The 22,618-nt window shown below is 36.0% G+C and overlaps 1 protein-coding gene and 1 pseudogene across 1 annotated transcript in view; both read left to right on the top strand.

Annotated features, from left to right (window-relative positions):
* Positions 1-22,618, top strand: part of Edil3 (EGF like and discoidin domains 3) — a 512,171-nt gene that overhangs the window by 1,510 nt on the left and 488,043 nt on the right. The window lies entirely within an intron of this gene.
* Positions 264-20,731, top strand: LOC110308421 (stomatin-like protein 2, mitochondrial pseudogene; annotated as a pseudogene).

The following is a 22,618-nucleotide window of genomic DNA, read 5'->3' as shown; positions in this document are numbered from 1 at the left end:
CCTTTGTCTGCATATCAGCGGGGACTGAATTGGAGCCAGGAAGCCAAAGAGAGAGAAGGGGTTTTGAGATATTGGGTGGCTGTGCCCTTTCTGCTTGTGAGTACAGAAGGCCCTTCTGAGAGAGATTTACTAGAATCCTCCACAGATAGCAGTAAGTAGAGAGCCGATAAGCTACAAGGATTTGAAACGTTGTGGCTCTAGAAGTATTTGGAATAAAAAAAATGCGTTGACTCGAATCCATTTGAGATTAGACTAGGCATTGCATGGATACTCTACGCTGCTACACCTATGCACTACCTAAGTATACGCTTCGGAGGGATGGGCTGTTGGGGACTATCCTTCAGAAACCCGTGTTGCAGCCAGATGCCAATCTCTTTGGGACTCAAGTGGTGGGTAGTTCTGGTCTTCTCAGCTCCCCAGGATATGACTGTTTTTCCAGGGGTGTAGGTGTGAGTGTGGGTTCTGTTTCAAACCTGCTCTGATAGTTGCCTCACTGAGGCAGCCACTCCAGTGAAGGTTAGCATATGGAAATGTTTTCGGAGTGGGTCGCCTAGACTCCAGTGGTAAGGAAAGAACAGGCTTCCAAAGCTGATATTTCCTTTTTTTTTTTTTTTTTTTAAATTTCTTGTCTGAATTCCCTCTGCACTTTGATGCCTTAGCTGGTAGGGAACTGTAAGAACCACAGGCACTCCCCTCTCCTCCTATCCCCGCCTCTGTTCCCACCCCAAATAGGAACACACACATACACTCGCGAGCGCGCGCGCACGCACGCACACACACAGACATACACACACACACACACACACACACACACACACACACACACACACGCTAGTATGTGCACTCACAAGCACCTACTAGGCAACTCCTCTGCCACTAAGTGACCCTTATCAATGGTGACTGGAAAGCTAGAGGACCTATTGAGTGACTGAGCTTGCCAGAAGACTTCTCCTAGCTAGAGTTTGGGAGGGAAAAAAAAATGCAGCTGCTCTAAGCTCTTAATTGATGCCCACACCGAGGCATCTTTGCCACCAGTCAAGTGGAGGATAGCAATGTTGCCAGGTCTTTCCAGTGTGCTCCTAGAGACAAAGCTCAGGAAGCCTACCCCCTCCATCCTTCAGACTGATCCTTTGTAAGCCACCCTGCGGGTGGAGGGCGGCAGCTTCTGAGAAAGAAACGGACCGATTTGCATTAGCTTTTTTTCTGTTAAACTTGTTCCTCTCTAATTTTCTCCTCCTGGACCTCTGCAGAAAGCAGAACCGAGTTTGCTTGATAGTTCAAACAATTAAACTTTGGGGAACTTACTGAAACTGGTGTTAACATGGAATTTTACTCTGCTATTTTCATACCCCTCCCCCATCGTGTATCTTTGATTTATCAAATGTTGAAGAGAAATTAGTGTTTTCCTTTGTGTGGACCCCAATTTACAGGCACTCATGCCTGGAATTGGATAATGATAGCTAAGTCCACTTATTGGCTGTCTTTATTTTAAAATTAAACCAATGGATCAGTCAGATTGAATATTTTATTAACTCTTAAATTATTCATCATTGTGTATTGCTTTAAAAAAATCCAATAACATGCATACAGTTGCAGCAAACACGTGACATCTTATGCAATCTGTCCCCATGCCTGCAGTTTGTGCCCGGAGTCTTTAAGCAAACGGTATTCTCTAAAAATGTCTGGATGGGCCCTAAATGCTATGAATCATTGGCATTTGAATTCCCATCTTTTAATCAATGGAGATCTTAGTTAATTCGACATGAGAAGAAATTAATACCTGAAGAATCTCACTCCAGATGCCACTACGCTTCAATGATTGCATAGTGAAGTTTAAGCTGAAATAACCGGTTTCTATGGGGATTTTATTACTGCACTTTGGGGCCATCATTACCTAATTTGCATGACCATTAACTTTACACTTTAAGAAATAACTGCTAACATCAGATTCAAGGTGAAGCATTTTAAATTAATTTAAAAATATTATATTGAAGGTAATAGTTAAGTGGACATAAAGTCCCTCGCTATGAGAGTTTGGAACCAGTGTAAAATTTGTGCTGTACCTGGCAATACAATGGTGTAGCAGAGCCTTTCCAATGGTGCTGAGAAATTTCTCATTCCATCTCAAATGTTCTCTTAAAATTGAAATGTATTTAATCTAGAAATTTGTTTTATTTGTGGTGAATATTTACAATAAAATTGGGAAAGTAAAATGGAATAGAATATACTATTTTCTTTGATCTTAAACTTACAGATTTGCCTTTGATCTTAAACTTACAGATTTGCCAAATCAGGCCAATGTAGTACATTTCTGAACAATTCCTTAAGTTAAAAACATTTGTATTTTCATTAAATATTTTAAGCTGAATGTCCATATATCATTAATAGTTTATAAAATAATAATTTTAATATAATTGAGTCACCTAAGTTATTAATTTTTTGCTAATCATTACAATCTTAGCAATATACATGAATAAAGTATACCTGGTTGTAAAAAAAGAGGAAGGCTACTCAGGTAAGAGAGCAAGTATACCACTACAAAACATGATTAATGGGTGCCTATGCTGCTCCAAACTCTTTCATTTCCTTACCAGCTATTCCAATAATGTTGTTAATTGGGTAATTTATTCATGAGATCTATCTTTTAAATGGATGCTAATAATGGCATGAACTGTATAAGCAATCACTTGTGTACATTTGTGAGCCTTTGGGGTTTTCTAAAGTCTAAGAAAGTGGTGCTGATATTATTTACTGCACACACTTGCAGGTGTTATAGCTTTGAGTATGATTTGTAATATAACAGTTTTATCAAATCCTGCCAAAAAAAAAATGGTAAATGCTTCTGAGCTCAGTCAAGCCAGAAGCTAATTGTGAGTGGACAATTCTATAGAAAGACTTGGAGGGAAAAACAGGAAGGGGAGAACTATGTGGTTATATTCAAATCTCAAAGACTAAAATAATAATAATAGTAATAATAGCAATAAAAGATGGATAAAATGTAAAAATAGGAAATATTACAGTATGCAATTACTAATAAAACTTCTATAATAGAAATCAATTTACTTCTTTTATCAACTAAATAGTTGAATTTCTGCACACTTACGAAAAACTATAACCCCAGCCATGCTATCTTTACTATTAAGTTCTGACCTGTGATTTTAGGAAGATGCCCAACATATTTCTTCTTGTCTTCTGCTTTATCACAGTCTGAAAAGATAGTGATAGCTTTCCTAATCAAATTAAATAAATTTATGAACAAAATAAATGAATGCTGATGTGAATTTTTAAAATGTTATACATGGTTACTGCAGATGCTAGAAATCATCACTTAATTGTTCCTGAACAATTAAGCTTAAAAAAAAAAAAAACTTTGGTTCCATAGTTGTTGAAAAAGACTAAGATCCACTGCACCCTCACCAGTAGGTGTCAGAATAATCAATGGAGATATTTTAAAGATCTTTTAAAGAAGCAAAAGAGGTAAATGAGAAATGCTAGTCTAACAAATCTGCATAAATTATGTTTTACTACCTATGGAATTAATGACAGTTTCCATCAGTCCCTGAAGACAGACAGAGTACACTGTCAGGATAGACAGCTTTTACTGTAGAATTTTAACTTCGAGTCATAGATGCCACAAATAAGAGTCACACATTTTGGGGAGCCCATTACTTTTTCAAGGTGTTCATTAGTGCCTTCCAAGGAAATAGAATATAGATTTAGTAGTGGTCAAGCAATTATTATTGGCATTCCTAGTGTTCTTCCTAAATTTCTTCTCCATACCCAGTCTAAGTAGTTATCCATTCTTTAATACTAATTATAAGTATTTACAAACTTGGCTGAATCTTTGTACACATTTATTGTATGGATATTCATGAGTATCTACCTTTTTTCCATAGTAATATTTTTGTAGAGTTTGCAAGTTTCTAACTAATATATATCATATGGCAAAAGAGGCTAAATGCATGCTAGGTTCTCTTTATCCATTTCAGGAAATTTTATATATATATATGTATGTATATGTATATATATATGTATATATATATATATAAACAATACCTATAAGTTACTGAAAATAATTTTAGTTTATCTTTATCAAACTTTTTTACTTTTTTGGTTGAGACAGCCCTTAAATATGTATTTCAGATTGCCAGTATATTCTTGTTATGAGTTATCTCCAGTTTTAATGTGGTCATTGACATGCCAAATGGCCTATTTTCAGTGGCATTCTTTCTATGTTAAAGTTTCTTAAAGTTAAAAAGGAAATCTTGTGTTCTGTCTCTCCCATTTTACATTTTTCTTCTCCCTGCCACTTCTTGGTTGGGTAGTAAGTAGGGAACAGCATCCAGGATAACAAATCAATTTAACATTCTGTCATCATTATTAAGACTGTAAATTTACAAAACACTGTGAATTTGTCATTTTTTTTCCTCTTGGAAAAAGAAAATGGAAAAAGAGAACACAATGTCCATTTTTCCAATGTTGATTTAAAAGGATCCCAATTGAAGAACAAGTCAAGTGTTTGATTCCTTACTTTGGTCACAATGCTCTGCCTAAAGCTATCCACTGAGCAGGTAAACATTTGCCCCTAACAATACAGACCTGACTTGCCACACAGTTTCATCCACGTGACACAGAGAGAAACATAGGAAGCATAAAGGACAAAAGGATGAGAAACTCTTGACCACCTCGTGTAGATTTCATATTTGGAATTTAGATTACATATTATATTTTAAAACTCTATTTATCTTAACCTCAAAAATTCTCTGACTGTCTACAAACTGCATTCTGAAACTGAGAAATATGAAGCAATAGGCCAGATTCATTTTGAGCAATGAAGAATGCCAGCTTTTATGAGGACGTGGGAAAGTGTATGTAAGACAGTAATATTTTACAACTAAAAGAAACAGGAAAATTTTGTGACCTTGTGAGGGGACCGAGTAAAATAAAACCTCTGAATGTTTAGTATACTACTTGAAGAAAATATTTGTCATATATCTGGATAGGACCTAATTGCCGCATGTTCACAATTTGGGAATAGAAAAATATCAGTGTTTGTATATATCAATAAGAAAATATTTTGTTCAACGTGTATAGGCTCAGAAATCTGCTTTCCTGTGGAGGAGTTAGAAATCTGAGAAATGCATTAGTTTGGAAGTGTTTTTTTTTTTTCTCTGCCATAACAATGCTGTTTTGTACATTTTCCCCTAGAATAATCAAATAAAGGTAATAAATATAATAGTATAAAACAGTTTAGTTTTACAGGCAAGGAGCTGGTCTCCAAATTCAGATAAGGTATCCTGTAATGACCAGACGACATTTTACAAGAAAATATACTGGTGCATCCTGTTTAAATATGTGCTAATGCAGTGATGGTGATGGTCAGGTTTGTCCAACAGAGATTTCTGGTGCATCAGTGAGCAGAGAGGATTTAACCGCAAGGATACCAGTGAAGCTTCTTATGCACTAAAGCACTTCAGAGTGAAATTGTTACTGCACTGAAAGACTGACTTCCTCTTACTGTTCCTCTTTTCTAAAACAGATCTGTATCAAGACAACTGATTACATACTTACTCATAAGCAGGAAGAGCACTGCTTAATCTCTGGTTACATGATGACACGCTTAGGTTGGAAGCAATCTGTAAATGGGGTTAGACTACTCTGCAGTCCTTAAGGTTTCTGCTTTGTATTTGACAAAGTGGTTTATTTTTAGAATGAAAAATAATCCTTTAAGTCTCTTCCTGGTCTGAGCTCACAGTGACTGCTCAGATTTCGCTCATACCGGAGATTACGAGGTCAGCTGTAGTAAAATGGGCTCCTGACATGTGAGCAAGAAAATCCAGAACAGTCAAGTGGAAATATTGGATTGTAGAATATTATTTAAACGAAAGGGACCAATCCCTTTTGTAATTAATCATCAGTTTTGTAGTTTGTGTATGTCTGCTAGTCAAAAATATGTGATAATCTTTTCCAAAACAAGATGTTCTAGTTTTAATAACAATATTTTCTTGTGTATATATGCTACATTTATTTATTCATTTACTTATTTATTTATTTATTTATCTCTGTAGCTTAACTCATATATTATAAACACCAAATTCTTGGAATGTTTTATGGCAGCTCACTATTTACATGCTTTAATATTTATTTTCCAAATTCTTGTTTAACATTGATGCTACTATTACCTCCATGAATTAGCACAGTACAGATGACACAAGACAAAACAACAGTAACAAAAACACCAAAATGGGTTCATAATAGTCTTTTAATTAGATAGAGATATTATCATAAATGAACCCACATCACTGTTTTTAGGCAGTAAGTGGATATTTGGCTTTGTTATTACTAATTTAAATTTATATATTTTTATTTTATGTGCCTTTTTATTTTTCCTCCATGTATGGATGTGAACTATGTTTGTATTTGGTGTCTAGAGTGGCCAGAAGATGTTATCATATACCCTAGGACTAAGTCACAGAAGATTATGAGCCATTTCATGGGTCCTAGGAACTGACCCTGGATCCTCTGCAAGGGTTTTTACCGGCCAAGACGTCTATCTCTCCATCCCTATAGGTGCATATTTTAAGTGGCAGTGTCTTCATATACATAGATACACACACACATACATACATACATACATACATACATATGTACATTCATATATATAGAAATATATATATTATGTTAAAGACAGATGCAGAAAATTTAAAAGCTTGTGTTACTTGTTTTTCTTTATATCCATTTCTATGTTTTGGAATGCACCTTCTATGAAAGTATGTTTTAGCCCTTCTGGCAGATAGAGCATTGATAAAAATATGCTATCAGATCACAGACTGAATGCAAATTGCCTTTTATGTTTGTTATATGTCGTCAATTAAAAGAAATGTGAGCACTAAATAGCAGATTACTTTACTACATACAGTGTCCTGATGTTCTTTGTATCTGAATTTCTTTTCTACAAAGCTATGCTTTTACAGTCAGAGTTTTATTTCTAATTTTACCTCTTTTCATAGAAAGGCTGCCATCATAACAGCATAAGCATCTTTTTAGACAAGTTAACAAAGGTCATTTACTCAGAGAGATGTGAAGTAGGGTAAATAAGATTAGCAGATTCCTTTTGCACATTGCACTGCAGTGGGTACCAGTTCTGAATCTAACTCAACCATTTGGTGCTGCTGGATCAGGTGACTAATGAATAATCAATCAGATCCAAAGATAACTTCCACAGTGACTAAGTTATAATGCCGTGTATAACATGAAGACAGAAGAACAGATAATGTATAAGGACACGAGGAAGGAGAGAATGCAGGCTACAGACACAAATTTTGAAAGAGGACATCAATCTATTTTTTATATTTCTAATTCTGTCACAGATATTTTGGTATGGTAGTGGGTAAGTGAATAAAATACACTTGAAACTGTAAGTACACCATTTCAATGCAAAGCTTCACAGCTTCCATTTTTATGGCAATTATAATTTGCATTCAGTAATTAAAATTTATAGATGTTGAATCTGATAATTTGAATATTTAATGTTTTTATTTACCTACAATTTTCTTATATTTTATTTTACATTTTTCCAAAAATAAAATAGAGCATTATGGACCCTACACCCCTAACTACCAATTGATACTGTGTGGCAGTAAGTCATGCACTGTGTGTGTGAAGATGTCTTCTATATTTTATTATGTTTAAAAATACATATCTTACCAGTTAACTACCGGCTAACAGCTAATTATTTGTAAGATGAATTCATACTTGGGAAAACAATTAGAAATATTAAGTCATTCTACATTTTAAAAATAACTTAAAATTTTTAAAAGTAAATTTTAAGAGGAAATCTTGGATAAAGCTGTTTCCACATGCAAAAATGAACAATTATGTTCTTTAGTCTGAAAGAGTTAATGGTGTAGTTTTTAGTGAACATTGCAAGTAATGGTACTGGGTATGGCAGGGAGAAAAGAAGCACTTAGGGAGTGGCTGGAAATACAGATTTTTCACCAAATCTTTCCATTCAGTTTTATTCTAGAATTACTTTCTTATGATTGTGTTTTCAAATTCTGCCACTCCTCTGCACAATTCCAGTGATATTGAACATGATGTGTAGGGATACAATTTATGTAGCAATTTCAGTTGCATAGCATAGTACAAAGTGATTGTAAAAGACAACATGGTTTTATTTTTGTCAATTTAATCAACGTATTTAATATGCCACAAATGTGTGTGTAACATGTGCATACCTATACTACCCTCATTTAATTTATTTCAGCATAACCTATTAAAAAAGTAAACTTCATGATCAAATATCGCAGCACATGACTATAGTCCATACATTGAGGAGGAAGCAGCTGGATCACAAAGGCAAGGGCAGTCTGGGTTACACAGTATGAAGCCCAGTAAACCAGAGCTGGGGAGGTAGCTCAGTGGTTAAGAGCACTGGATGCTCCCCAGAAGACTCAAAAGCTGACTTCCCATAGACTTACAGTGGCTTATATCACCTGTAACTTCAGTTTCAGTTGTCCAACACCCTCTTCTGGCTTCTGTGAACAACACCTGGGCACAATTCATTTCATTTATTTATTAACACCAACAACAAAATAACTAAAGGCTTAGGAAATTTAGCAGTTTCCCAAAGCCCTGAGTTCTTTTCCCAGCATTATAAGAACAAAGCCAAACATGCACAACCCACCATACTAACCACACAGGTTTTTTGTTTTTTTTTTCTGGTTTAATTGAGTGATTACTTACTCTGAATATTTTTAAGCATTCTAAAACTAAATTAAATTAAACTCTATTTATAACTAATGAAAGTCATACTATCTAATATAGAGAGTATCTTCATATTTCTTTCTCTATGTGACTGTACAGTATTTGAATTTAAATGGACCTCTGCCTTAGAAGATATGGAACAATATTCTTAATCTAATTAAGAGTACAGGAGGTTCTAAAACTCCAATGCCCTGGATTTCACAGCCTTGGAAGAGTCTATTGTGAATCTATTGTGCTGACTCTAGCTGCTCACAGCTGCCACACAAGAATGCTAGAGGTAGTCATAAGTTCTGTTTGGTCCTCAGTTTTTAAAATGAGGACATGGCAAGAGGTTGACTCATGTTCATTTTCCAAAATTATTCCTAAGTACTTGCAGTACTTCTTAATATCCTATTATCACACTGCCCCCTTTCCTCTATTAGAGAGCATCAATGAATCTGAAGTCCTCCTGCAATTCCCAACATCAATGGCTGCCACCACTATGTTTGAGTTGACATCTAGCAACATCTAGTCAGTAGAATTACTGCTGTTAAATGAAACCACTAATTTACAGCTCTCTCTTTCTCTCTCTCTCTCTCTCTCTCTCTCTCTCTCTCTCACACACACACACACACACACACACACATACACACACACACACACACACAGAGTGTTTTTGCCTTTTATTTTCCAGTGTCTGTGCTTCCATTGACCCCACTTGTGATCAGTACAATAATTTTCACTCAATTAGACTTTGTTGCCTACCTGGTTTTTGTACTTAGTCATCTCAAGGATAAACACATTGTTTCAGAATTTCTCCATTGATTTAGTTGCCCAGATGACTTCATCATTACTGCATCATATAACTATAAATAAAATTATTTTCAAAGTTCCGTTCCTATCTGTAGCTAATTAGTGTTTAGGTATTTGTAAGAGTCTGTAAAACCCACATTCCGCAAATCAGAATATGGTTGAGGTTGAATTGGGCTCCAGAGAGAAGTAAAACAGAGAAGTAAGTGATTAACTAGGAATATAGAGACATTGTAGGAAATACAACATGAACAATTTTACCAATGACAAATTTTGAAATTTAACCATGGGTTACTACAAGAAAGATAGTAGACAAAATGGGAGGAAAGGAGTCAAGACAGGAAATGGTCAACTATCAGAAAAGTCACCAATGAAGGAATGAAAACCAAAATAAAGGTGTGAGGAGAGATGGTGGAAAGATTGAATGGTGAGGGAAAAGAGAGCATGTGGGGATGTGGCAGACATCAGGAAGGCACAATCTAGACACACTGGGAGAAAAGATGAATGATTTTAAGGTTCAACTCATTGGTTTTTTGCATAGAAGGAAGCAGAATATTCTGAGAATGACAATGACAAACAGGAAAATAACACTTCAAATATAAAATTTATATGAAAACAGGGTAGAAGGGTAAATAGTGACTTGGAAGAGACTTGATTTATTAGCCTGATCTAGCTATTTCTCTTTCCCACAATTCTTAGTCTACAGATTTGCCATGTTAAACTTAAAATAGTGGCTGTATCCTTAGAGAGGTTCTATGTGTTTATATAAAACAGCTTTTCCAAACCTTACAGGAAATCTGAAGAACTATTTACATGGCAAGAATAAGACTGTACACTTAGAGCAGGGTAGTTTAATAGCATCAAATATAGGGCAGATAGATTTATATCATTTCACTGTAATATAGTTAAATAAGTGCTTCAAATTCACAGCAGTACCTCTTCTAAATTTAGTGCTCTGCTGGGGGCAGAAGGAGAGTTCTGCAGTTGTTCCCTGACCCACTTTCAAGCTGCTGAGGTGGGTCTCTATGTCTTTTGAGGTCAGCACTTAGTAGTTACAGAGAAAGCTTTATCTCATTGGTGGTCCACGGTTTTGGTTTAGATCATTTGTTTAAATTGCTCATACAGGAAACTATTAACATATCTTCCACCCCTTTGAAGAATTTGTTGCATGTTGTACAGAAAGATTTCTTTATCCTCAAAATTACATGTCTCAAATATTTGTAAAGCACAGTGTTTCTTCTTTAGTCCCTGTCATGCTAGAGTTGGATATATTCCCTTCCCTTTCCTTTCCTTTCCTTTCCTTTCCTTTCCTTTCCTGTCCTTTCCTTTCCTTTCCTTTCCTTTCCTTTCCTTTCCTTTCCTTTCCTTTCCTTTCCTTTCCTTTCCTTTCCTTTCCTTTCCTTCCCTTCCCTTCCCTTCCCTTCCCTTCCCTTCCCTTCCCTTCCCTTCCCTTCCCTTCCCTTCCCTTCCCTTCCCTTCCCTTGATCCTCATAAGCTATTGCTCACTTCATCTTTCTTGTTTCACTGGGACCCATCTCATTAGCCTACGTATTTATACAAAGGCTTCTGATTTTCAATAAAAAAATACCAGTGATATGTTTACTTAAAGACTGGAACATGCTATTACTAACTTCTAATAATTTGAAACTGATAGTAAATTTTTAATATGCTACTTGTTTATTTGATTTTTCTAGGAGGTGACCTCTTTCTATATAATGCTGCATCTTATACATTTGATTTCATTGTAATTTTACTTAACAGTTTCAATTTTCTGCTTGCTTTGTTTGTTAAATTTTTATGGTGTGTGCTCTCCTGACATGAATATTGGAATACTGAGCTTCATTTCCAAAAGATGTTACCAGGATATTTGTTGCATTTTTATCATGGTTATCTATGTACATGCATGCTTATACATGTGTACAGATTCTTACTGTGAATATTAAATTTCACATTTCTTCTTTTGAGATCTTAAAACCATCACTCACATCTATTTGTATATAATTTTATCTACTTCTATATCTATTTCTGGTTGTCTCCCATGTTCTGCTATATTTATTTTCAAGAACATTATTCAGTTGAAACTGCATAGTCACAGAGAGAATTGCTAATAAATTGTATTCTCTGAAGAATCTGTGCTCTAACCAAGACATGCATACCTACCTACACACACACACACACACACACACACACACACGTCTTATGTTTCTCCAATATTTCCAAATAGTCTGTATCATAAAATTTTACCTAATCACTTTTAAATTCACTTAATATATTTTGTCCTGTGTTCTATAAGCTGGAAGAAAGTGTCCTGTAAGCTTGAAGAAGACAAAATAAAATACTTTTATATTACATAAAGTATGTAAATCCCCAATCCCTGTGTATTAGCAGTAAACAGTTAATATTTGCTCAAATTAATCATACATGGCATAGTTTTTCTATACATTTCTAATTTATGAACATGTTTTTCAAAAGAGATTTACGTTCCATCTTTACTTAACTGTACAAAAATAATTGTAATTGTATGTGAAGAAATAGAGAACTTCAAATGTAATTATACAGAGCAGAGTTGATAAAAGTATGTACAACAAAATCAAAATACCTAGGGGCATTTTTAATTGTTGGGTAGAGGCTACAGTTAGCCTTTTCATCTGCTATTTTCAGTGCTATGACAACCAGTGCCTTAAAATGCATGAGCAATAACTTTCCTGTGTCCACCATGTCTCTTCCTCCCCCTGCCCCTGCCCTCGCACCTGCTGAACCCAAAAGTTCCTGGCTGAGAACAACAGATAGCACCTGGAAGCTGTGTCTGCCCAGCTTGGAAACAACTCTGTTTAGAGTTAGTTGTTTGTAATGGCAATCTGGATGTCACTGCAAGTGCTGTCTACTACCTTAGGCAACAACACTCCTACTGTTTTTAAATGTTCCTGTGGTTCTGAAACGATATATGTACTGTGACCTCAATAATTGTGTCATTTCCATACTAAGCTTAAAATTGTAAAAGGAAATATATTTCTAGAGAGGTCTGAAAAGAGTAAAAATATAGCATTTGTTTTTTCAAATGATAAGACACCTTAGAAAGTTTTTTTTTCATATTTTTAATTTAGAGAATAAAATTAATTTCTTACTCTTATTTTCTTATTTTAAAGCTTTATTACTTTTGAATGCACAGCAATTATATGGTTGTTACGATAAAACTATTTTATTATGGCATTTGTTGGTATTCTGCAGAGACTTTAAATATTTGTAAATAATATGTTTGCCATGCAGATTATTGTTTCTCTTTTATTTTGATAAATCATATATACCATAGAATTTTCTGTTAATTTATATTAGGCATACTAGCAACTCCATCTTCATTACTAACTTCATCTTCTAGAGATAATTTATATAAAAATAAAGTAATGCATTTTCTTTTTTAAAAGTTTTTTTTAGATATTTTCTTCATTTACATTTCAAATGCTTTCCTCTCTGAAAGTCCTCTATACCCCCACCCCGCCCTGCCCCTCAACCAACCCACCCACTCCCACTTCCTGGCTCTGGCATTCCTCTGTACTGGGGCATATAATCTTGGCAAGACCAAGGGCCTCTCCTCTCATTGATGGCCGACTAGGCCATCCTCTGTTCCATATGCAACTAGAGGCACAACTAGTACTCGCGGGGGGGGGGGGTACTGGTTAGTTCATACTTTTGATCCTCCTATAGGGTTGCAGATCCCTTTAGCTCTTTGGGTACTTTCTCTAGCTCCTCCATTGGGGGCCCTGTGTTCCATCCAATAAATGACTGTGAGCATCCACTTCTGTATTTGCTAGGCACTGGCATAACCTCACAAGAGATAGCTATATCAGGGTCCTGTCAGCAAAATCTTGCTGGCATATGAAATAGTGCCTGGGTTTGGTGATTGTTTATGGGATGGATCTGGGGGGGGGCAGTCTCTGGATGATCCTTCCTTCCCTGTCAGCTCTGAACTTTGTAAACTCCTTCCATGGATATTTTGTTCCCCGTTCTTGGACAAGAACTTGGACTACCAGAAGATCCAGCAATACCTCTCCTGGGCATATATCCAGAAGATGTTCCAACTGGTAATAAGGACACTTGCTCCACTATGTTCATAGCAGCCTTATTTATAATAGCCAGAAGCTGGAAAGAACCCAGATGCCCATCAACAGAGGAATAGATACAGAAAATGTGGTACATTTACACAATGGAATACTACTCAGCTATTAAAAAGAATGAATTTATGAAATTCTTGGACAAATGGATGGATCTGGGGATATCATCCTGAGTGAGATAACCCAATCACAAAAGAACAGACATGATTTATATCACTGATAAGTGGATATTAGCCCAGAAACTTAGAAAACCCAAGATACAATTTGCAAAACACATGAAAACTCAAGAAGAAGGAAGACCAAAGAGTAATGCATTTTCATTTCCCTTCTGCCTTATCCAATTCCCAAATCCATAATAGTTTCTTTTCTCCAGCTCTAATTTTTTAAAAATAAGTTTTCATATGATATATTCTGATCATGATTCCTTTCCATCATTCATTCCAGATTCTCATGATTTACACACACACATCCAACTCCAAGCCATCTTTCTAAATGTCTTTTTGAAAACAAATAGGTATTAATAGAATACAGGATAAACAAAATAACAGAAACAAATAAAAATGCAGAAGAAACATGTAAACACACATATACACACAGAGAGACACACTATAAAAACAACAACAAAAAACCCAAAACATAATATTTAAGAAAAAGTGAAGGCTAAAAAAAGCCCAAACAAAACATTATAAGAAAAATGACCTAATTAACTAAACTCCAAATAACCGCTAAGTTCTTTGTTGTTGCTGTTGTTGATGATCATCTAACACTGTTGGTATGCACCTAACCTTAAGCATGGGCATGGTTTGTATACCCAGTGGATATTTCTCCTTTGGTGGAAATTAACTTTTCCTTTGTCAATGGCTGATACTTGAAGACAGCTTCTTAGGGTCCCCTGAGCCCTGAAGAAAGGGGTTTGATGAATGCATCCTATTTATGACTAACTGTTCCTGGTATCAGTTATACCTGTGCAAAGTACCGTATCTCTGGTACTCAGTACTTTGCACAGTTGCATATCTCCCTTTACTACTTCTAATCTCCCATACGTGGAACTCTTCTCTGATGTTGGCTACTTGAGACACTGATGTGATTCCCATTTGGTGTGACCAATAGCTTCCCAGGTAGAGAGTGTTTATAGGTAAGCAACTGATACAAAGGAATGGGAATGGGCTAAAGTGGGGTCTGAGTAAGTTCACTGGAGTGAGGAAAGCTGCAAGAACTGTGAGAGTCCTCAGGGAATCTCAACCATGTGTATGGTTTTTACCACTTGTAAATGGTAAGTAAAATCATATCACACAGTATTTGTACTTTTCCCACAACTTGTTCACTTAGCGTAATATTGTCAATGCACATCTGTGCTACATATGTGTTTGTTACCTTTCTTTTTTTTTATTAGATATTTTCTTTATATACATTTCAAATGGTATCCCGAAAGTTCTCTATACCCTTCTTCTGCCCTGCCCCCCTATCCACCCAATCCTGCTTCTTGGCCCTGGCATTCCCCTGTAGTGGGGCATATAACTTCTTGGTTTGTAATACCAAGGGGCCTCTCTTCACAGTGATGGCCGACTAGGCCATCTTCTGCTACATATGCAGCTAGAGATACAAGCTCTGGGGGGTATTGGTTAGTTCATATTGTTGTTCCAACTATAGGGTTGCAAACATCGTCAGATCCTTGGGTACTTTCTCTAGCTCCTCCATTGGGGGCCCTGTGTTCCATCTTATAGATGACTGTGAGCATCCACTTCTGCATTTGCCAGGCACTGGCATAGCCTCATATGAGACAGCTATAACAGGGTCCCTTCCGCAAAATCTTCTGGCATATGCAATAGTGTCTAGATTTGGTGGCTGATTATGGGATGGATCCCAGGGTGGGGTATTCTCTGGATAGTCCATCATTTCATCTTAGCTCCAAAGTTTGTCTCTGTAACTCCTTTAGTGGGTATTTCGTTCCCTATCGAATGCAGAATAAACTTCCAATATGCAGGCTGGAAGTTAATTCTCCATTCATTCTTTTCTAAAAACACTTGGGTTACTTCATATTTTAGCTATTGCTAAATGCTTTGGTTTCCAGTGGAAACCCAAAGTTGGAATTACTGTATTCTGTGCTAATACTATTTTTTTTCTTATTTTGGAGGAATTAACTTACATATTTTTATAGTGTGTCAGCACTTTCTTCATCTGTAAATAGTATACATATGTTGCAGTTTTCCCACATCCTTTACATAACTTGTTATTTTGTGTTATGAGAGTAGACATCTTAATGTTATGATAATATTTAATTACATATATATTTTGAATTTTGTTCATGAGTGTTCTATTCACATTATTTTCACACACTTTCTTTCACAAACTCCCCTGTGTCACCTTCCCTGACTAATATATGGATATACACTGAGAATTAGATATACTATTAAGGGCTTCAACCTTGGAGTACATTGAGGCTTCCTCCATTATCAGCCATTGACTGCTTGTATCTCTTCATAAAAAGATGTGGCATTATGAAATTTTCCCTATCGACAGGTCTTAACTGGAGTGGTCATTATGTAGGTCTTTTTTAGGCAATGTACTATTGAAATTAGAGGGGTGTAACATCTGTGCCTTTTCTAGATGTTATCTATCATAAAGTTCCTTGGTCCTCTGGTTCTTACAATATTTCTAGCTTTTCTCTGTACAATATTCCTTCAGAGTTAAATATAGAGATGAATCGTAGATATGTCAATTGGGCCAAGTATAATAAATAATAATATCATGCACGGGAATCATAGACTAACAACTATCTAGTGTTAAACAAAGTCATCCTCCTTTCCAGTTGTTTATATAAGAGACTACCAAATGAAAATATAAACTATTGGCAGTGCCCTTGGTTTTCTCCTAGAAATAAAGATAAGACCAAATTGATGAAGAACCACACACATTAGGGCAGAAGAAATGCAAGAATGAAATGGGTATTGTCCTGGAAGCCTCCATAATAAAGAGTATCTTCATAGCATCTGAAGGTGCTGTACAAGCTACCAAAGAGAAAAACAATCACTTAACCTACTAAGCTATAAATCCCATGAACTACAACAAAATTCCACCTGACACATGTATTAACCTTTATAATGTTGTTCCCTCCATGAGGCAGCAAGCCCCCTCAGCTCCTTCCATCTCTTCTCCACCTTTGAGGAACTGCGAGCTCAGTTCAGTGATTGGCTGTGAGCACCCACCTCTGTATTTCTGAGACTTTGGGAGAGCCTCTTAGTAGACAGCTATATCATGCTCCTGTCAGCAGTCACTTCTTGGCATCCTCAATAGTTTCTGGGTTTGGTGTCTGTATATGGGATGAATCCCCAGGTGGGGCATTCTTTGGATGTCCTTTCCTTCAGTCTCTACTCCACACTTTGTCCCCATATTTCTTCCTGTATTTTGTTCCCCCTTCTAAGAAGCACTGAAGCATCCACACTTTGGTTTCCCTTCTTCTTGAGCTTCATATGATCTGTGAATTGTATCGTGGATATTCCAAGCTTTTGGGCTAATATCTACTTTTCAGTGAGTGCATACCATGTATGTTCTTTTGTGACTGATTTACCTTACTCAGGATATTTTCTAATTACATCCATTTGCTTAAGAATTTCATGAATTAGATCTTCTTTGAAGGTCTGATAGAACTCTGCACTAAACCCATCTGATCCTGGGAGTTTTTTGGTTGGGAGACTATTAATGACTTCTGTATCCATTCCTCAGTTGAAGAACATCTGGATTCTTTTCAGCTTCTGGCTATTATAAATAAGACTGCTATGAACATAATGGAGCATGTGTCCTTGTTATATGTTGGAGCATCTTTTGAATATTTTTTGTGTATATATGTCAATTATTGAGAAAGTCAAGATTGCAATGAAATTAGAACTTTAATTCTTAAAGTTGACAAAATCTACACAATTATCTGCCTTTGTTAGATGCTTCCAAACACTTAGAAGTTATATAATTTGTAAATCAGAATATAAATATATATTCTCAAACATTTATCATATTTTCTTGACGAAAACATACAAACATTCTTTCTACTGCTTTCGGAATCTGCAATATACTATCATCTATACTTTGTCTTCTATGTAAGTTCATACCAAACATATTTCTGTTTTCTCACTGTTATATGGTTTTCACTGGTGTACCTTCCCTCAATTTACTCCTCCCCTGGTCTCTGCAGCCTCTGCTAACCATAGTTATACTCTCAACTTCAACTATCTGAACATGAGTGAAGCAATTCAGCCATTCTTTTCTGTCTATGACTTATTAAAGTTAATCTAATGATCTCCAAATTCATCTCTCTTATCACACACAGCACAAATTCATTATCTTTTATGGCTAACTTGTATTACACTTCATTTTTATAATCTATTCATCACCTTACAAACACTAAAATTGGCTCTGTTTCATCACTTCATATCTCCTGTTAATAGTACTATAAGGAATATGAAGGGAGATGTCCATCTGCATATTATTTGGTTTCCCTTAGAGTGTCTGTAGGTTTGTCCAGGTTTTACACATAAGAGTTTTTTCTATAACAGATGTGCTAATTAACACGCCAGCAAAGGATTGTGTAGGAATTCACTTTTCTTCATATCCTCACCATTACATGCCAGCTCTAGTTTTTAAATAACGATTCTTATTATTTCTTCAGTGTTCTTGATTTGAATTTTGAATATATTAGTGATACTAAATATTTTTATAGCATTGTTAATTGAAAATACTATGGTTTTCACAAGCTATTCTTCAAAAATAAAAGCAAAATTACTACCTGAAACAACCTATACCAGCTTTGCCATATTTGAAGTCATGCATTATAATCTCCCTTTTATTATAATTTTGGATCAGATATTTCTAGGTATTCTCAACTTCCATATAAAGCTTCAAATATGTTTATCTTGCTCTTTGGTAGTTCTATAGGAAGTATGCTTAATCCAGAAGGAGTAGCTTTAGGTACGGTAACATTTTAGCAATATTAACTCTACCAATGTGTGCACGAGGAGATTTTACTTCACATTGTAAGTATGCACTGGTGTTTTTCCATTTTTAATTGTAGAGAGTGTTGTCTCCTCTGAAAAGCTACTCCAAAGTATATTTCTGTAGCTATTCTGAAGGGTATTCTTTTCTTGATTTCTATGGCATATTATTTTCTACTGGCAAATGGTAACACTTCTGTTTCTGTATACTAATTTTGTAACCTGAAAATGTCTATCATTATGCTTGTGAAATGACTTGCACTTTAAGTTCTGAAACAGGACATAAAAGCACACAGCGACATGGCATTGATTTCCTCACTATTCACCTTGTTTTCAAACAAGAATTCTGTCCAGAGAATAGATTTCCCAGCCTCATGCTGTGACTGGATGTTTACGAATACACCTTTAAACATTTCATACAGTCGTTTTTACATAAAAATAAATATAGCAAAATTTTTGATTAAACTTTATAGGGTAAGTGTCCAGAAACCTATACAAAGATTCATAGCAATCTGGCACATTGAAAGTTGCAATAACTGAAATTGTAAGCCAACAAAAAGTACCCCAGAATTGAAAACATTTAGAATAACTAGAATCATTTGACCACCTTAAAATAATTATGACATTTCAACAGTTTTAGATGGAAAAGTGAGTCTCTTGTATAATAAAGACTTTGTCATATTTGTCCAGAGCTTTGATTCAATAGTCCTTGTTCTGGCAGAGGACAAGATTTCTCTGGGTTTCATTCCAGCACCCACATGACAGCTGAGAATTAAGTCCCACCCAGAGGTTCCGGTGCCCCCTTCTGACTTATGCGGACACAAAGTACACACAGGGTGCACATACATACATACCTATATACGTACATACATACATACATACAGGCAAACACTATTCATGTAAATAAATTCAATTAAAAATACATTGTTATAATTTTCATAGTTTTTGTACAATAGTAGGTCCATGCAGCAATAAAAGATTTTTTTTGGTATTGATTTTACTTTAAATACTTTAAGAATGTGTGTGTGTGTGTGTGAAATGGGGTGAGACTTTGTCAACATTATTCCAGAAAAATGGAGTTCCCAGAAAGCTTTGCTTCAGCTCCGCCTTTCACACTTGAGCTAAGTTCAAATGATGAGATTAAAAAAAAAAAAACCAACAAAACAAAACAAAACAGGTTTTCTTATAAACTCTTTAAGCAAAACATATCTTTGGGTCTGGCGCGGTGTGTGATTCTGAAGGAAGCACTTTTACTGTGGGACTTCCTGCAGGCTTCTGGCCAGGCTTCCACTGAACTGCTCCAAAACACCTTGGTACTGTTTGTGCTGCAGCAAGAGGCCTGGGTAGTGAAATGAATAGGTGAATTCCACCAGATCCTATTATCTATTGACTGCCCTTAGGCCAAATCCACTATAATGCAAGTCTCAAGGAAATCATCATCAAAGTGCCTGAGTCTATAACTTGACAATTCAACTCTGCAAAGAGATGGAGTCCGTTGCTTGTGTATTATGGATCCTTACAAAGCAAGTTATGGTGTAGAAGACGCTGAGAGTGCTGTCACATAGCTCAGATAATTATGAGATGTGAGCATAGCAAGTTCTCTCTGGACAAAATATTTCCACAGAAGAAATCTCTGAATGCCAACATTGTGGATGCCATCAGCCAGGTTGCTGAAGGCTAGAGTATCACTGCCTGCAATCAAGGATATCCATGTGCCACACTGAGTAAAAGAGTCTATGCAGGTGTACAGGAGTAGCAATGGAAACGGGCTTAGAAATCGGTTCTAGAGTCTGAAGAAACCCTAGAGACAGTTATCTGTTTGGCAGACTGGAAGAACAAAGTCCAGATTCTGACCTCCGAAGCAGAAAAGAACAAATCACACAACAGGAGGGACCAGTCCAGTTCAGGCCACCACCAAGGTAAACTGATTAGAATCCTGGCTGAAGCTCTGACTCAGTCTAATGGAGATACAGCATCACTGGCTGTGGAGGAGTAGTTATGTCAGCAAGTTCTCTAAACTTGCCAAGGATTTCAACAGTCCTACTGCTCTCTACTCCCCGTGATGTCACAAGTATGGTGGCTTAGGCCATGAGTGTATATGGGGCTCTCACTGAAGTCACAGTGCCTGCTGGGAGCCCTGAACTTCAGGGAGAGCAGCAGAAATGTTCAGGATACATAGAGATTCAAGCTTTGAAGAACTGTATAGAGTTAAGTTTAGTGGCCATGGCCTGATCAGGGAATCTGGGAAAACTCTTAGATTTCTGGTTTCAGTATCCCTGCCAAAATTTAATTTTTTTACTTTTTTTATTTTAAGTTTGTAATCATGTCATAAACTCATTAGTGCCAAATCAAAAGGATAAGAGCAAAAAACCAAGCAAACATAAAAACAACAATCAACTCTTTTTTTTAATCTTTATTTAAAAAAATATTGTGCGAAATAATCTTAGAAAAGTGGATCAACTGCAACCCTATTGTTGGAACAACATGATGTACTGACCAGAACCCTGGAGCTCTTGTCTCTAGCTGCATATGTATCGAAAGATGGCCTAGTCGGCCATCAATGGAAAGAGAGGCCCATTGGACTTGCAAACTTTATATGCCCCAATATAGGGGAATGCCAGGGCCAAAAGAATGGGAATGGGTGGGTAGGGAAGTGGGGGGCGCTATGGGGGACTTTTGGGATAGTATTGGAAATGTAATTGAGGAAAATATGTAATAAAAATATTAAAAAAAAAAATAAAAGAGAAAATGTTCTATGGGCAGTGTCTATATGTACAGGTACCCATGTCCCAAGGCATGTGTGCAGAACTCAGAGCACTATTTTAGAGAATGTGTTCTCTCCTTTTACCTTGTCAATGCAAGGTTTCTCTCGTTTGCTTGGCTAGTCTTTGTACTCCAGGATAGCTGGCCTATGATTTTTGCAGGTTATTCTTCTGCCTATACATACCATCTCAGCAGAAGAAAGCTGAGGTTATAGGTGCTCACCATTGCACCAGGCATTGCACATAGGTCCTGAGAACTGAACTTGGGTCATCAGGCTTGTGCTTGCTATTAGTGTTTTTACTCAACACCATAAAATGTTTTAGGCCAAATCAGTATCTACTTGTCACATTCCTTTACTTGTGCCTGAGAAAGCCCATACACTGGGCTCCTACACTGGATTTTTGATAATCAAAGTGAGTCTAAAGGAGTATTGTGGTGAGATCGACATAACTCACCATGGAGAAGGTATGTGGAGTTCTCAGACCAAAGAATGCCTCAATCAGGCCCACCAGTAACCTCTCATAGTAGTGACTCAAGGATACTTAGTATATTGTGCTTCCTAGATAAGGTTTAGATGCTCTGAATTAGACTTGATTAGATTTCATTGCCATTTTAATGTAATTCAACAAAATTACAATGTTAATCAAACAGTTTTAATATTGCCAGTTAATTTCCACTTAAAATTGCATCCTGTAATTATGTACTGATATAATTTGGTAAAAATCTGAAAAAAAAAAAAAAAAAAAAAGAAAAGTGGATCAAACCTTATAAAAGTGGATCAAACTATATAGTTGTCTCAAATGCTTGTTGCTTGCACCTGTTCAGTACATGACTAAAAGACAATATGCCAGCAAGCTTCTTTGAATGTTTTGAGAATACAAGTCTATGATAATTACAATATAATTTCAGTACTCTTTTTGAAGAGTATATATATATATATATATATATATATATATATATATATATGAGAATATATATATCTTTGTGCTTGCACATGTAGAGGCCAAAGATCAAAGATCAACCCTGGGTGATTTCCTTTTGCACATTCTCTCTTATTTTTTATATTTTTATTATAATTTATTATATATATATATTATAATGTATTATATATTTTATTATAATAAAATAAAAATTACCTAAAAGACCCATTCCACTATGCTAGTCAGTGGTAGGATTTCTGTTATCTGTTGCAAGTTCTCCCTGGAGATT

Source organism: Mus caroli, unplaced genomic scaffold (genome assembly GCF_978045245.1).
Source record: "Mus caroli unplaced genomic scaffold, Mus_caroli_1 scaffold_15, whole genome shotgun sequence".
Taxonomy (NCBI): domain Eukaryota; kingdom Metazoa; phylum Chordata; class Mammalia; order Rodentia; family Muridae; genus Mus; species Mus caroli.
The sequence above is the reverse complement of the archived record's forward strand: the minus strand, read 5'-3'. Positions and strand labels throughout refer to the sequence as shown.